Below are 17,018 nucleotides of genomic sequence, written 5' to 3' on the forward strand. Positions count from 1 at the left end.
TGATATCCTTTACTGCCTTCTCTGTTTTTTCTTTCATCTCCTTGAACATTTTTAAGATCATTTTTTTTAAAGGCTTTATTTGGTATGTCCACATTCTGATCTCCTTCACTGCTGTTTTCTGGATTTTTATCATTCTTCGGATGGGCCATAATTTCCTATGTCTTTGTTTGCTCTGTACTCTTTTGTTGCACACTGTATATGTAAAAAAAAAAAAAAAAAAGTTTTTAAAATGTTAACTCTGGGATTTATTCCCTGAGCTGTCTGTTTCCTGATTTTGTAACCAGCTGGTGATACGGCTGAGATTTTCTTAAGCTTCAGTCCTCCTATCAGGAAGATCTGCCCAGGGCGAATGCCATGTTCAGAGTTTTCCCTGTCTTTTTAGGCCTGTATCTTGTCCTGGGCCTTTGCTTGTTAGTCGTTTTGGGGTTCCCCTGTGTACAAAGTTTGACTGTCCCCTTTTGTTTTCCAGGACACAGTCCTCCATCTCCCAGGTGTTTGAAGCTGACAGAACTTTGTCCCAGATTGTCTGGTTCTATGGTTTCTTACACTTCTTTCATTGTCTCAAGCTGCTTTTACCTTGAGGGCAAATTCTGGGAGGAGGAGCATGCTGGAGAGGACTTTCCCAAGTCAGTCTTTCTCAGTCAAAATAGGGCCAGGAACCCATGAAGGGCATGCAGGCAGACTCAAAGTGCCCTGGGGTGGGGATCAGGAAGGGTGCCATGAACGTCTCTGACAGCTCCCCAAAGCTGAGGTTTCTTGGCCTGCCTAGAAAATACAGTCCTTTAACTAACTGTCCCCTGCAGCCCTGAGAAAGTGCTGTATCCTTAAGTTTCTACCATCCCTACCCCTGTCCAGGGTGGTTTAAACAATGGCTGCTGCTTTCTTTGTCTGGGCAGGTTGAAGCAACAAGCTGCCTTCAAAGCAAGGCCCCAAGCAATCTGAATTTGCTAATTAAAGGCCATGATTGATCATTGGCTGTGCCACTCCTGGTCTTCAGTTGATGATTTTTATGACCCTTTCTGTCACCAGCAATCAAATCAGGGTCTGGGCCCCATGGCAGTGGCCTGTCACAAAAGTGGGGGATGGGTGCCAATATCCAATGTGCTGAAAGCAATTTACTGTTCTTTACTGTAATTTATCAGCTTCCTTCTCATACTCTTCCCTGGATGCTTTACAGTGTTTTCTTGGCCTCTGGAGTTTCAAAATAGTCGTTTCAGATAGTTCCTGCCTTTTTAAGAATTGTTTTGGTTGACTGAAGTACTGAGCCCTGGAATTCTGTACTCTGCCATCTTCCTACAATCCTCTCATAGTCTTCTATTCTTATTCCTGTCTTTGTTTTGGTCTCAGGTCTACAACTAAGTATGTCTAATGCTTATCATTAGTCATTTTGATGATTTCCATAATCAGGCCTGGATTGGGAAAAAGCTCGTCTGGTTTGGATAAAGCTCATCAGGAAGGGTTCATGAGTAAAATATTCCCCGAAGTTTTTGTTTTTTAGGAGCTGCTGAGGATTGAACCCGAGAACTCGTACATGCAAATCAGGCACTCAACCACTGAGCTACATCTGCTCCTGTCTAAAGTTTTTTTTGAGGAAAAAACAGGAAAACTCTTTTAATACATAGATAACCTTATTCTCTTTAACAGCTTTATTAAGATACAAATCACATACCATACAATTCGCCCATTTAAAGTGTACAATTCAGTGTATTCAGATGTGTCACCACCACCACAGTCACTTTTAGACCATTTCTTCACATTAAAAACAAACCGTGTATCCTTGAACATCATGTCCCTGTCCTCCCATTCCCTCTTGGCCCTGAGCAAACACTAGTCCTTCTGGTGTATAGATTTGGATATTCTGGACTTTTCATATAAATGGAATCGTATAGCACATGGTATTTTATGACTGGCTTCTTTTACTTAGTATAATCATCTTAAGGCTCATTTGTGCTGTGACATGTATCCGCACATCACTCATTTTAATGGCTGAATATTCCATTCTAAGACTATACTACATTTTGCTTATCCATTCCTCATTTGATGGATATTTGGCCTATTTGCACCTTTTAGTGGAATAATGCTGTTATAAACATTTGTGTGAATGTTTGTGTAGATACAGGTTTTCATTTCTCTTGGGTATATACTAGTAGAATTGTTGGGACACATGGTAACTCAGCGTGTAATTATTTGAGGAACTGCTGGATTGTTTTCCAAATTTGGTGCACCATTTTCATACTACCAGCATTATAAGGGTTCTAGTTTCTCCACATCCTTGCCAACACGTGGGGAGTTTTTTATTTGAACTATCCTAACGGGTATATAATGGTGTCTCTTTGTAGTTTTGATTTGCATTTCCCTACTGACTAGTGGTATTGAGCATCTTTTCATGTGATCATTGGCCAGTTCTATATTTTCCATAGAGAACTGTCTATCTAGATCCTTTTTAAAATCAGTATAATTTTATAATGACTTTGAGTTTTTTATATATTTTAGATACAAATTTAAGTGTTGGTAGAATTCAGAGGTTCAACCAATCTGGGCCTAGGCTTTTCTTTATGGGTAGTTTAAAAATTACTAATTCACCAGGAACTGATCCTGGGAACTTCCATGTGCAAAGGAGAGGACTAATTGCTTGAGCCACCTCCACTCCTTGCTTTGTTGGGTCTCTCGTTATTTTATTCCTCCTTGTGTCTCTTATTGCATCATCTTGTTGTATCAGCTTGCCATGCTTGCCCATTGCATCAGCTCGCTGTCTTGCTCATCTTCTTTAGGAGGCACCAGGAATCAAACTGGGACCTCCTGTGTGGTGGGTGGGAGCTCAATCACTTGAGCCACATCTGCTTCCCAATAAAGAACTTTTTAACAGCTAGGAAAAAAACCATTGATTATACACTTTTTTTAATTTTTTTAAAGACTTATTTTATTTATTTCTCTCCCTTTTCCCTGTTATCTGCTCTCTGTGTCCATTCACTGTGTGTTCTTCTGTGTCTGCTTTCACTCTTGTCAGGCGGCACCAGGAATCTGTGTCTCTGTGTCTCTTTTTGTTGCATCATCTTGCTGCATCAGCTCTCTCTCTGTGTGGCGCCACTCCTGAGCAAGCTGTGCTTTTTTTGCACGGGGTGGCTCTCCTTGTGGGGCACATTCCTTGTGCGTGGGGCACCCCTACACAGGGGACACCCCTGTGTGGCACAGCACTCCTTGCATGCGGCAGCACTGAGTGTGGGCCAGCTTGCCACATGGGCCAGGAGGCCCTGGGTATCAAACCCTGGACTTTCTATATGTTAGGCGGACACTCTATCAGTTGAGCCACATCCGCTTCCCTGATTATACACTTTGGATAGATCATATGGCTATGTGGACATATCTCAATAAAACTGCTTAATGAACAAATAAATAATTGTGCAAGAATAGCCAGAAATAGCAGCTATGTACAGCAGGGGAAACAGAGAGATTGAAGGGTGAGGAATTTTCTTGTATGTTTGAATGTCTGTGTTTATTATTATTATTGAAATAATGAAAATGCTTTAATAATGATTGAAGTGATGAATGCATAACTATGTGATTATACCAAATACCACTGATTATACACTTTGGATAAATTGTATACTTTATTAATATGTATGAATAAAATTGAATTGTTTAAAAAACAAAATAGCAAAGAGGAAAAAAATACAAAAAACAACACAATGAGATGTAGCTATATATCCACCAAAATGACTAAATTTAAAAAGGCTATGAATAACAAGGATCTGAAACAACTGGAATTTTCAGATCCTTGTAAAAGTATTTTGAAACAGTTGAGCATTGTCTACTTAAGTTGAAGATAGGTTTATTTTATGATCTAATAACTCTACTTGTGGTATATATCCAACAGCTATGTGTGACCATGAACATCGGTGACATGTAGAAGAATGTTCAGATAAGCCTTATTCATAATAGCCAACACTGGAAAGAGACCAAATGTCTATCTACAATAGAAAGGATAACTATATCATTATATCAATTACAATGGAATATCATGCAATGAAAATGGACAAACTATAGCTACCCACAAAAATAAAGATGAATCTTACCAACTTGTTGTGCCAAAAAAATATCCAAACATAAAAGAATATATATGATTCCAATTATACAAAGTTCAAAAATAGACAAAATTAAATTACTGTGTGTAGGGGGAACAGACTTAGGTGGTAAAGGATGGGAAAAGCAAGGAGAAGATACCATAAAAGTCAGAAGAATGATTACTTTTGGGGTAGAGCAGGAGGCTCTGATTGGTAAAGGAACCAAAGAGAGTTACTGGGATGCTGGAAATGTTCTCTTTTCTTGACTTGGGTGGCTGTTCTGTGCATGGTTGTTCACTAAGGTAAACAATATGTTTTATGCATTTTTTTTCTGTGTTTTACAATGAAAAGAGATTTAAAACACAAGTAAGATATTTCTTCCAAACTAGAGTTTATGGATTGACATTCATACCCAAGAGAAGGAATGTGAAACACTTTATCCGATACAGCACAACTTCTAGGTCTATGTTTGTGCCTAATATCCAGAACTGTTTGAGAGAGTCACCATATACAAAACCATGTTCAAGAACCTATACTAGGGAAACAGACTTTGGCCCAGTGGTTAGGGCGTCCGTCTACCATATGGGAGGTCCGCGGTTCAAACCCCGGGCCTCCTTGACCCGTGTGGAGCTGGCCATGCGCAGCGCTGATGCGCGCAAGGAGTGCCGTGCCACGCAAGGGTGTCCCCCGCGTAGGGGAGCCCCACGCGCAAGGAGTGCGCCCGTGAGGAAAGCTGCCCAGCGTGAAAAGAAAGAGCAGCCTGCCCAGGAATGGCGCCGCCCACACTTCCCGTGCCGCTGACGACGACAGAAGCGGACAAAGAAACAAGACGCAGCAAATAGACACCAAGAACAGACAACCAGGGGAGGGGGGGAAATTAAATAAATAAATAAATCTTTTTTTTTTTTAAAAAAAGAACCTATACTAGAGTAAGAAATGGCTGTGGCTCTCTATATGTCATTGACCTGGAGAAAGACACCTTATTGATAGGTAACATTAATATCAGCCCTACCTAGAATATGAGACAATTATTTTAGTTTTTATTTTTAAAGCATTATGGTTTGTCTTTATTATTAAATTTTTGGATACATCTAACTTTTTCTTTAAAATTTTCCTAAAGTTGGTAACACTGACTTACAGGATAAACCCAAATTCCCTAGTGCTGCCTACTCATCCATCTCATTTTCCAGTACCTTTCTCACAGTTTATGTTCCAGAAATACTGGTCTATTTCTATTTCCCAGTATACAATGTGCTTCCTCAAGCCCTTTTTCTTTGCCTCATACTGTACTTTCTTCCTATAACATTTTCTTTCTATTTGACATCTTTAAAAATTCCTCAAGTTCTCTGCTCAAATGCAGAGAACCTTTCTAAGTTGTCTTTTTGCCAAGGATACTATTCTCCTAATCTGTGTGCATACCTCCATTAAAGCAATTACCTCAATTTACAATATTATAATTATAAGATCATTTCTCCCTCTTTCCACTAGAGGGCAGAGATAGTTTTTTTCATTTTTATTTCTAGCATCTAATAACACGCCTGGCTTATAATAACCACAAACGTATTTGTTGGGTTAAGTAAGATGAATTTCTAAAAATAAAATTTTATTGAAGTGTATCATTCACATATGAACACATATAAACAATAAATGTATAGTAAAAGTTGTGAGCAAACATGCATATCATCATAAAGCGCTCCCATACATCATCCCACCACCACCCTGCATTTTTGTGAAACATTTATTATTACAAACTATGAAAGGGCATTGTCAAAATATCACTACTAACTATAGCCTATATTTTACATTTGGTGTATTCCCCCAACCCACCCAATTATTGACACCCTATATTAATATTATATATTTGTTATCATTCAAGAGAAAATATTCTCGTACTTGCTCTTTTAACCACAGTCCATAATCCACCACTGCATTCCCTGTTATACAGGCCCATGCTTTGTATAATCCACTCAAAGTATATACTCAGTGGCTCTCATTTTTTTTAAAATTAATTTATTTATTTTATTGACTTTGTAATAATATTACATTAAAAATATATATGTGAGGTCCCATTCAACCCCACCCCCCCCACCCCACCTCTCCCCCCCCCCAGCAACACTCATTCCCATCATCATGACACATCCATTGGATTTGGTAAGTACATCTTTGGGCACCTCTGCACCTCATAGTCAATGGTCCTCAGTGGCTCTCATTTTCATCACAGAGTTGTGCTATCATTACCTCGGTCAATTTTAGAATGTTTTCATACTCCAAAAGGAAAAAACCCCATACCCGTTCTACCCCCCTGCTGTTGTTCCTTAGTACTGAAAAAATATCTTCTTACCATTGCTGCAAAATATTACAGTATTACTGTTAAATAGTCTATAAGTTATACTAGTTATAATTTTCCTATGTATCACCATATAATTAAGATGAATCTAATCAACAAAGCATTCTAGATCCCTTCCCAGGGTTGTAATTACAGCACCGATAGGAGTAAATTTGCCTTTTATAAATTGTGCAATTTGTGGGTTAAAAACATTTCTAGGCCATCCCCTCCCTGCAATAACAATGCAGGCTCCAATAACTACAGGAACTTGTGAAGAACTAGAAAACACCAGCGACTGCTAAGATGGCAAATTAGTACAGGTGGCTGGCTACTTCCTCACTGGAGTATGCAATGCTGGAGGAAATATAGAGTAAAAGGGAAGCATGGATTCCAGGAATTAACCACCATCATCACTCCCTCTGTAAAAAACTCCTAGGGAAACTAGAGTCGGCCGTGAACTAGAATTATGAGGAGGGGTAGGAGAAGGTGAGGGGGCATTGGGCAAGCGTTACATTCTGAGTAGAGCCAGAGGGTAAGAATGAGAAAGTAGGTAGAGAAAAGCATCCATTCTGCTTATCTTTTTGGGGGGTTGCTTTGGGACACACAGTCATGGACTGCTCTACAGTACAACTGGTGGCAGCATTCTAGACCACTGGAGATGGTATCCATGAAGTTATGTCAAGCAGTTCCAAAACATGGTTTCTAACAACTGCACAGTACTCCATGGTTTAATCCACTACATTTCACTATCCACTCTACCAACATTGTATACCCAGTTTGCCTCTAATACCATGACAATGTTTCTTCAAATTACTGCTTTTTCTGCTTAAATCAGCTGGTTAGTTTCTGTTGTTTGTAACTATTAACCCTGACCATCAAAGGGGAAAAAACTGGAAGAAAGGAAAGGGTTAGGAGGTAATTGTAATAAATCAGATAAGAGACAACGGTGGCATAATGGTGGCATAAAAGGTTGTTGGAGTCTATCTTGGACATAAAGGGACAGGTCTCATTAAACAATTGCATGAGGAAAGGGAGGAAAATAAAATAATGAAGAATGACTCCTAGGGTTTTGGCCAGTGCAACTTTGTGAATGGTGTGCCATTAATTGAGATGGGAAAGACAGAGTGAAAAGTTTTATTTAGGGTAGGAATTAAATGTTTTGTTTTGATCTTGTTACATTTGAAATCCCTATTACACATTCAAGTGAAGATGATATATGAGCCTGGTGTGGAGCACAGGTCAGATCTAGAGATACAAATTTAGGGATCCTACAAAGATTATTTAAAGTCACAGGTCTGAATGAGATCATTAGTGAAAAAGTGTATCTAAAGAAGAGGGCCTGGAAATGAAGCCTGAGGCAACTAATATTTAGAGATTGGAAGAGAAGGACAATTCTGCAAAGGAGACTAAGAAAACACAGCCAATGAAGTACAAAGAAAACCAGGAGAACATAGACTCTCAAACAGCAGGTAAAAGAACTGTTTCAAAATATATGCGGGATGTCACACATTACTGGGAATTCAAGTAAGGTGAGAATAGAAAGTTTAACAAGATTTGGAGAAATGGAGGTAATTGCTGAACTTGACAAAAGCAGTTTCAGTACAGAGGTGTAGAGAAAAGCCTGGGCAACACTTCCTTTGCTTGGGTGAGGGAAGGTGAAGTTGTTTTTATTTTTTCTTTCTTTTTTTTTTTCATTTTGAAGTTGTTTTTAAATGTATTCTATTTACTCAGTGAAATATAAAGTGTCATAAAATAGCTTCAATTATAGTAATCTGTGAAACAGGGATAAGAGTCTGCTTCCAAGGGTTATTGTACCTGCGTGTAGGCCTCTAATGGTATGCAAGCCATCACTAGGCCTGCCGAACTGAAATTTCTAGGCCTAATGGGACATTAAGAGATGAAATTTGGGAGTAGCTAAATTATATGAGTTGCTTATATGTGTTTCATAACTAGATTATATTTCTATGGCCCAGCAAGAATAGATGAACCTAGAACCCAGGTTTTAAATTGTGATAAGGTCTGATAGAAATCCTTACCCAAGATCCAGAAGGAATAAAAGGTAGTAAGTCTCCTGTTCTCAGTTCTTCCTTCTGAGGCCACTGAACTCTGGGTACAGCTCCATGAGGAACTAGGGAAGGTTTGTGGAGCTGCTTCAGTTTTTCCCTCATTCTCACTCTTCATCGAATTTTGGCCAGTCCTTGTGGTCTGACCTAGCCCAAATGGTTACTTTGGAATTTCTGTTCTCATCTGAGTTGACATCTTTTTTTGGAGAAAATTAATGTTTAAATCAGTGCACTATATCAGTTATGCATTTTATCAGTCCTCACTCTTGGTTCTTGGGATAATTTCCCCAAGCTTAGAAGTCATGTAGAAAAACATCATGTGGGAGTCCTTAGGACGATGCTCCTCATAAGACTCTCCAGCAGACTCAACACTTGCAATTGATCTAGAGCTCAATGCCTTAACTGAATGGTCATTCCTAACAGTCGGTGGAAACCTGCCTGCAGGTAAGCTTCCACCTACTGGTATCTATTCTGCTCTCTGACGTCACACAGATCTTCATATATGGGAATCACTTTCATTTCCCCAAGTTTTCTCTTCAGGGTCAGCCATCACTATACCAATGGCTTTCAAAATGTAGTTAGTGGATCTTTTGCTACAGAATCAACTGAACAGCTTGTAAAAAATGATTCATTCCCTAAAAAAAAGAATCAGCATTTCTTGGGGTAGAGTCTCAGAATTTGCCATTTTAATTAGCTTATCAAGGGACTCCTATGCACCCTGATGTTTTAGAATCAATGTACTAAATTCCATGAGTCTAGGGACAATTTTAGTCTTGTCCACCACTGTGATCCCCCTACCTAGAACATTATCTGGAATGCAGTGATCAGTTAATATACACTGAATGATTATGGAATAAATTCTAGCAATCTATCTTGATTATCTCTTTAGAAATTATGGTCTCTCTACTTTAGGGCAATGGTTCTCAAATGTTTTAGTTTTAGGACTCCAAACAGCTTGCTTACCTTAGAAAGCCATTTATATATCACCTTCTTGTCACCTTTGGAAAATGCCTCTATCTACTCATAAGAGAATGCATGTGAAAAAAAGGAAAAAAAGAAAAAAAATTTTAAAAAAGAAAAAAAAAAATCTTAGTATTGTAATGAAATTGGTTTTGAACTCCTGGCTTCCTGAAAGGACCACATTTTGGGAATTGCAGCCTTAGGGGATGTTTTGACCTAGAAGCAGTATAACATAGTGGCTAAGCCCTTGAATTCTAGAGTAAGGATGTCTGGATATGAATTGGCTCTTTCACTTGCTAGCTGTGTGACATTAGAATGTGCAGCATTATTTAACCTTTCTGTGCCTCATTTTTCTTGCCTGTAAAATGGGGATGATAGCACCTAATTCTTTTTTTTTTAAGATTTACTTACTTATTTCTCTCCATCTCATTTGTGCAGTCTGTCTGCTCTCTGTCTGATCCTGTGTGCTCTCTGTGTCTGCTCTTTAGGAGGCACCAGAACGGAACCCAGGGAGGTAGGTGCCCAACCACTTGAGCTACTTCTGCGCCTGCTTTTTGTGTCTCTCATTGTGTTTCCTTGTTGTGTCTCTTTGTTGCGTCAGCTTGCTGTCTTGCTTGTCTTCTTCAGAAGACACCAGGAACCGAACCCAGGACCTTCCATATTGTAGGCAGGTGTATAGTAAGGACTAAATACGTTTTTAAGGGTATAATGAGAAGTAAATACATTAAGGCAATAAAATGCTTAGAACAGTGCCAAGCACACTGTAAGCATGACAAAGGTGCATGTAAACATTATTACAGATTAAGTTATTTTTATGATGATGATGATAGATGATACTTAATTGCTCAAAACTTCTATTTTCTCAGGTCTCTTCTGAAGGCCTTCTCATGAACACAAGTCACATTTGCAGCCAGCTGTAGTCGTAGATCATAGGTTTTGGAGAACAGTTTTCTAATTCCTTTGCTGAGTTCCATTTCACTCCCTGGCACTGTGTGTTATAATTTATTGCAAAAAGTCCTTCAAGGTCTTTCTTTAGTCTATGCAACTTTAGTCTATACCTCTTTATATAATTTTGTGGTGTCCTTTCATTCACTTTTCTTTGTCTGCCTTTCTCTTTTTGAAAAGTACTTCTCCCCTACAATAATAACCTCTTTGACTCTGTTGGCTAGCTATTCAGAGATCTTTTTCCTTTCTAAACACCTGCTTATGGGTATCTCTGAACATTCTCCTCTACCTCCTCAGCCCCTCTTTGATTTTAATAGTTTGCAGATTCTTTGGTGTTATTTACCTTTAAAACTACACCTTTCAATTTCCCCCCAATTAAAGCTTTCATCTGACCAAAAAAGAAGAATTTTTGGCTCAATATAAGTAAAAATTTTTTTAAAAATTTAAAACTCAAATTATGGAGGTAATATATATCCACGGGAGGAATTTCGAAAATATATATATTTTAAAAGTAAATAAAATTCACCTTTAATTACACTACCCAAACATAACCACTAATAACATTTTGGGACATTTATTTACAGTAATTATTTTTTTCTATGCCTTTCATATATTTGTACAATAAAATTGGGATAGGTCAAATAAACTGTTTTGGTGAAACACTATATGAATATATGATGAACACTTCCCTATTTCATGAAATATTCTACAGCTTGTTTTTGTAAAGGACTCAAGTAATCCAGGATTACTGTAAAAAATTAGAACAGTCCTAAATGACCACCTATGGATAATTGGAATAACTAGATGTTTATCCTACACTTTTTTTCTATGCATATATTTCTATCAAATTCTTGCAGTGCACTGAGCTCCATAAAGACAGTGCCTGAGCAAGTACGAGGCTACTCTGTGCCCCACAGATGAAAAATAACTAGCTGTGGGAAAAAGGAGACCCTATGAAGCTGAGAGGCAAAATATCTTCATATGCATACTTCATGTGGACTTGCAGGGAGGAGCACAAGAAGGAGCACAGGAATGTTTCAGTCAACTTCTCAGAGATTTCCAAGAAGTGCTCAGAGAGGTGAAAGACCATGTCTGCTAAAGAGAAAGGAAGATTTGAAGACATGGCCAAGGTGGATAAAGCCTGTTATGAAATAGAAATCAAAACCTATATCCCTCCTAAAAAGGAAACATGAAAGAAATTCAAGGATCTCAATGCACCCAAGAGGCCTCCTTCAGTCTTCTTCTTGTTTTGTTCTGAGTATCACTCAAAAATCAAAGGCAAACATCCTGGCCTCTCCACTGGCGATGTTGCAAAGATGCTGGGAAAGATGTGGAATAACACTGCGGCAGGTGACAAGCAGCCTTAGGAAAAGGTTACTAAGCTGAAGCAGAGATATGAAAAGGATATTGAGGCATACTATTTAGACTGTCTACACTTTTAAACTTTTAAAATAAATGCTGTGATGAACATTTCAGTAGGTAATTCCTTGCACATGTACAAGATTATTTCTGAAAAAAAAAAATGCCTAGAAGCAGAATAGCTAGGCCAATGGTAGGTAATTCTTAACCTGTAGACATAAGTTCTTAAATTGCCTTCCCTTAAAGTTGTACCAATTTACACTCCTAATAGAAGTATAAGAAAATGACCATTTCCTTGAATATTCAATGATGGGTTTTATACATTTAAAACATGTTAATCTGAATAGCAAAACCTGGCATCTTAATTTTTTAAATTGTTTTTATTTAATTATTATGAAGATAAATTATCTTTCATGGAGTTTTGGTTATTTAAATTTATTCCTTTTTCATAAATTATCTGTTTTATCTTTATTAATACTAACAATCTGTCATCCTTCCTTCCTCAACTTTTCACTTGAAATTTACCTTTATGATTTTTTTGCATAAGAGGTTAAAATTGTTTTTTTAAAGATTTATTTATTTCTCTTCCCTTCCCCACCCCCACCCGTTGTCTGTTCTCTGTGTCTATTTGCTGCGTCTTCTTTGTCTGCTTTTGCTGTCAGCGGCACAAGAATCTGTGTTTCTTTTTGTTGCATTACCTTGCTGCGTCAGTTCTCTGTGTGGGCGGATCGATTCCTGGGCAGGCTGCACTTTGTTTCACACTGGGCGGCTCTCGTAAGGGGCGCACTCCTTGCGCGTGGGGATCCCCTATGCGGGGGATACCCCTGCGTGGCAGGGTGCTCCTTGCACGTATCAGCACTGCACTTGAGGCCAGTTCCACACAGGTCAAGGAGGCCCGGGGTTTGAACCACGGAAGAGGTTAAATTTTTAATGTAAAATCTTTTCCTTTTGAGTCTGTGATACTAGTTTTATGCTTAGAAAGGTCTCATGTGCCTTGAGATTATATAAATAGGTTATCTATACTTTCTTTCATATTTTAATGGTTTTGATTTTTCCATTTAAGTCTTTAATCATCTAGAATTTATTTTGGTATATGACATGACAGGAGTGGAACTTACTTTATTTGTAAACAGTTATCCAGTTGTTCATTGAAAACCAGTCTGCCACTAAATGACCAACATGAAATAGTGCCATCAAAATATATAAAAATCATTGCATATACTTAGGCTCTTTTCTGAACTCTGTTCTGTTTTTATATTCATCCATCTATCTATTCTGGGACCAATAATACACTTTTAATTCTTTTACCTTTAAAATATACACTAATAGTTGACAGAACAAGTTTTGCCTTAGTACTCTCCTTGTTAGAATTTTTTTAAGTTGTTCTTACTGGTTTAGTCTTCCAGATGCACTTTAACTATTAAGACCAAGGTAAAAAGCTTGAAGCAGCAGCTGTTTTGAGAGCTGCCAATAGTAGTATTATGGCATAGACTTTATTTTCTTATAAATTGTAAATCTGTCAGCTTTATCCTCTTTTTTTTTTTTAAAGATTTATTTATTTCTCTCCCCTTCCCCCAGTTGTCTGCTCTCTGTGTCCATTTGCTGTGTGTTCTTCTGTGACCACTTCTATCCTTATCAGCAGCACCAGGAACCTGTGTTTCTTTTTGTTGTGTCACCTTGTTGTGTCAGCTCTCCGTGTGTGCGGCACCATTCTTGGGCAGGCTGCACTTTCCTTTGCACTGGGCGGTTCTCCTTATGGGGTGCATGGGGTTCCCCTACGCAGAGGACACCCCTGTGTGGCAGGGCACTCCTTGCGAGCATCAGCACTGCGCATGGGACAGTTCCACACAGGTCAGGGAGGCCCTAAGGTTTAAATCGCAGACCTCCCATGTGGTAGGCCAATGCCCTATCCATTGGGCCAAGTCCACTTCCCTGGCACAGACTTTAGAACCTAATTCAAGTTCAAGATCATGAATTTGTAGGGGCACCAGTTGCCATACTTTCTCCAGTGGCACCACTATTGTCAACATTTAAGCGGAGACTGGATGACTGTAGGAGGTTATATTGAGCAGAATGTCTTCTAAGGCACCTTCTGACTTACTCCATTCATTTGATAAACATTTCTTGAATGCCTTCTATATGTCATTCACTTGGCTACGTTCTGGGTTTACAAAGATGAAGAAAACAGTTTCTGCTTCAAGGTTGACATACAATGATAATTACAATTAAACGTTCTAAATATAATAACAGAACTACAGATAGAACACTAAGGAAGCATGGAGGACAACAGTCATAGTAGTTGTGGGAGAGGACAGGGAAGTGTCTCAAAGGAAGTGAAGACTGAGCTATAAATCTCATAGGATAAGTAGCAGTTAGCAAGATGAAGGGCTGGCATGGAGCTGGAAATGGGTATGACAGTTTGAGTGAGAAACGTAGATGCCAAAGGCAATATTTTGACTTAGTCATTTTGATAGGACATAAAAATGATGTAAAAACTCTTTTGTGACTACTACTAATGCGCACAACAAACAGCCCTGACCCCTGTCCAGCCCATCACTGAGTCAGTACTGTTTCATTATCATCCTCAGGCTAATCAAAAAGCAAGGAGAGGGAGAGGGTGGAGCTCAAGGATAGGGTAGAGGTATTTATCTTAGATATTAATGAATAATTTAAAAATGGTTTTTATAGAAGGCTGCATCTCAATGTCACCTTCCCTAGATCGCTGTCACCAAAGAGTGAATGTAAAGGACGGGATGTGGGAGATGAAGCTGACAGGGCAGGCAGGGGCCAGATCACAGGGCTCAATATGGTATTTTAAAAGCTTTGGACTGGATCTTGTAGGTGATGCAGAGGATTGACAGGCTTTTTAGCAGGGAAATGACATGGTCACATTCACGTGGCTATATGGAAGGCAGCCCTGAGGACAAGCCTGGAGGCATAGAAACTAGTTAGGAGGCTTGCTATGATCTAGGTGAGAGGCTGTGAGGCCTCAACTAGGGCAGGAATGGTGTTGATGGGGTTAAAGGGACTGATTTTAAAGCAGAAGGAAATCAACAGAATGTGGTGAGGATTTAGCTATAGGAAATGAGGGACAGGCGAGTCTAGCGTCCAATATGTGTGACACTAATTAAGACAGACCATTCAGGCAAATACTCTGGGAGGAATTCAGATTTTGGATGTGCAATGTGGTTCTTGTAGGCCTCTTCAGGCCTCTTTTGAAATACAAACGTTTTGGAGAGATAAGACATTAAATAAACCCGTTCTTATGATACCCCTTTAGAGCACTGGTTCTCAAGGGAGGGGGCACTATTACCCCTCAGGACATTTGGCAATGTGTGGAGACATTTTTGGGTGTCACAACTGGTATGTGGGCAGGTGTTACTGGCATCTAGAAAGTAGAGGCTAAGAGTGCTGCTAAACATTCTACAATGGACAGAACAGCCCTCCACAACAAAGAGTTGTCTGGCCCAAATGTCAATAGTGTGGAAGGTGATAAATTCTGCTCTAGGGACTACCGGAATATTAGTAAACTTTCTTTACAGTTTTGCCTAGGGTACTCATTCAGATGAGAGAGTATGGATGGATCAATAAAAATCACGACCACTCTCGAGAAACCAACAGAGTGTTGGAGGGGAAAATAAATGTAATCTAATCCAGCCTCTCAGTTGATAGCTGAATGCTTGCTCCAACAACCTATCAGTATGCAAGAAAGTGCACTGTACAAAACATCTCTAATATATTCAGAGGTTGAACTTCAAAGCAGTCCAGAAAAGAGTCTAAGTCTTTGCAATTTCAAAGCAGCTCATCTTTGGAAAGGTGTTTAATTTCTTATCTCTTTTGGTCTAAAATGGGCCTCTCTATAACAAGTAAACATTGGACCCACTTCACTTCTTAAATTCATTTTTTTAAAAATCTCTTCATCATAATTATCTTTGAGATTTATAAATCCTGTTTTCCTATCCCATGACTTTGAGTCCTTTTGCCTTACCTAAAGTATAAGGGTAAGTGCATAGCATTTTCTTTATACATGAAGGAAGGAAATAATTACAGAGAGATCAAACAAATTTAATTTATCTTTGAGCTTTGCCTTCGGAAAAAACATTTTAAACGAGAAAACTTTGTGATGGTAAGGGAAAATGGTAAGAATCAACGAAGACAACTCATGAACTCTGGACAGAGAATAGGAAAAATTTCTGATAAGAAAAATAAACCAAAGATTCATGAGAGTGGAAACAAGAATAACACACAACTTAAAATATAAATTAAATACGGTGGGGAAAAAATGTAGGCAATGAAGGTAAAACATAAAACAGAACAGAAACGACTCTCATTAGGTAAACGACATCTGAATTTTGAAGAGAAACAACACACGTACCTCCAAGCATGGCTCTCCCTGGCAACTCCCCAGGCCCCAGGAAATTATACAACGAGGCCCATCCAGGAAATTATACAATGAGGCCCTTCCTCTTGCATTATTGTACAGGGGAAAGCACGTTAAAACAAACACACAAGGCAGCGGCTGCTGCTGCTTTTATTTGTTTTGTTTTGCTATTTTTTGATGAGCGGGTGTAAGGGGTGGGGGGGTGGTTAGAAGTATGAGGAATGGAGTCAGGGGTCTCTCCACCAAAAGAGTGAAAATATGGAAAGTGTACAGGAAGCACTAATAATGAGGTACAGTTCTACGAATTTGCTTTAGAAATTGGAAGTTTTTAACTGCCTGTATAGATATGATAATTATTACAATGGGAAAAAAAATAGCACTAACTAAAATGTTTTCAGCCTTCCCTGCTGCACTGAGTCACTGCCCAGTCACCAGCAGCCCAACTGGGGGCAGATTCCCACATTCCCTGTCCTCTGGAGATGGACCACTGATCACTCTAGTGCACAGACCCAGCGATATTTATAAGCGCAGTGCCCCTCGATCAGCATATCAAATGTCGAACTTGAGGCAGCTCGGTCTGAGCCCTCCATCAAGCGCGTGGACTCAAAACAACACGGAACAGTCCTAGAGAAGAAAACAAAATCCGGAAACTCGATAGAGGGGTCTTCACTTCTCACTGCTCTTAAGAACATCCTAGCCCAAGGCGGTGATCGGTGAACATTCGTCAGGCCAGGCAGGCTAGGTCAGCTCCAAATACCCCCGGGCAGTTCATTTCACAGATTCGTTCATTTCACAGATTTCGGTGGCTCCTGGTTAGGACTGCATAACAAAGAGTTGGGGTGGGGGTGGAGCAGGCGGAGGGATGGGGGGTGCAGAAGAAAGGGAGGGCGGTGGGCCTCGGGCCTCCCCGCCTCACCCAGCTT

At 39.3% G+C, this 17,018-nt stretch overlaps 1 pseudogene; it reads left to right on the forward strand.

Annotated features, from left to right (window-relative positions):
- Positions 1 to 7,886: 7,886 nt before the first annotated feature.
- On the forward strand, positions 7,887 to 11,797 carry LOC101426018 (high mobility group protein B1 pseudogene; annotated as a pseudogene).
- Positions 11,798 to 17,018: the final 5,221 nt, after the last annotated feature.

This window comes from Dasypus novemcinctus, chromosome 3 (assembly GCF_030445035.2).
Source record: "Dasypus novemcinctus isolate mDasNov1 chromosome 3, mDasNov1.1.hap2, whole genome shotgun sequence".
Lineage (NCBI taxonomy): Eukaryota > Metazoa > Chordata > Mammalia > Cingulata > Dasypodidae > Dasypus > Dasypus novemcinctus.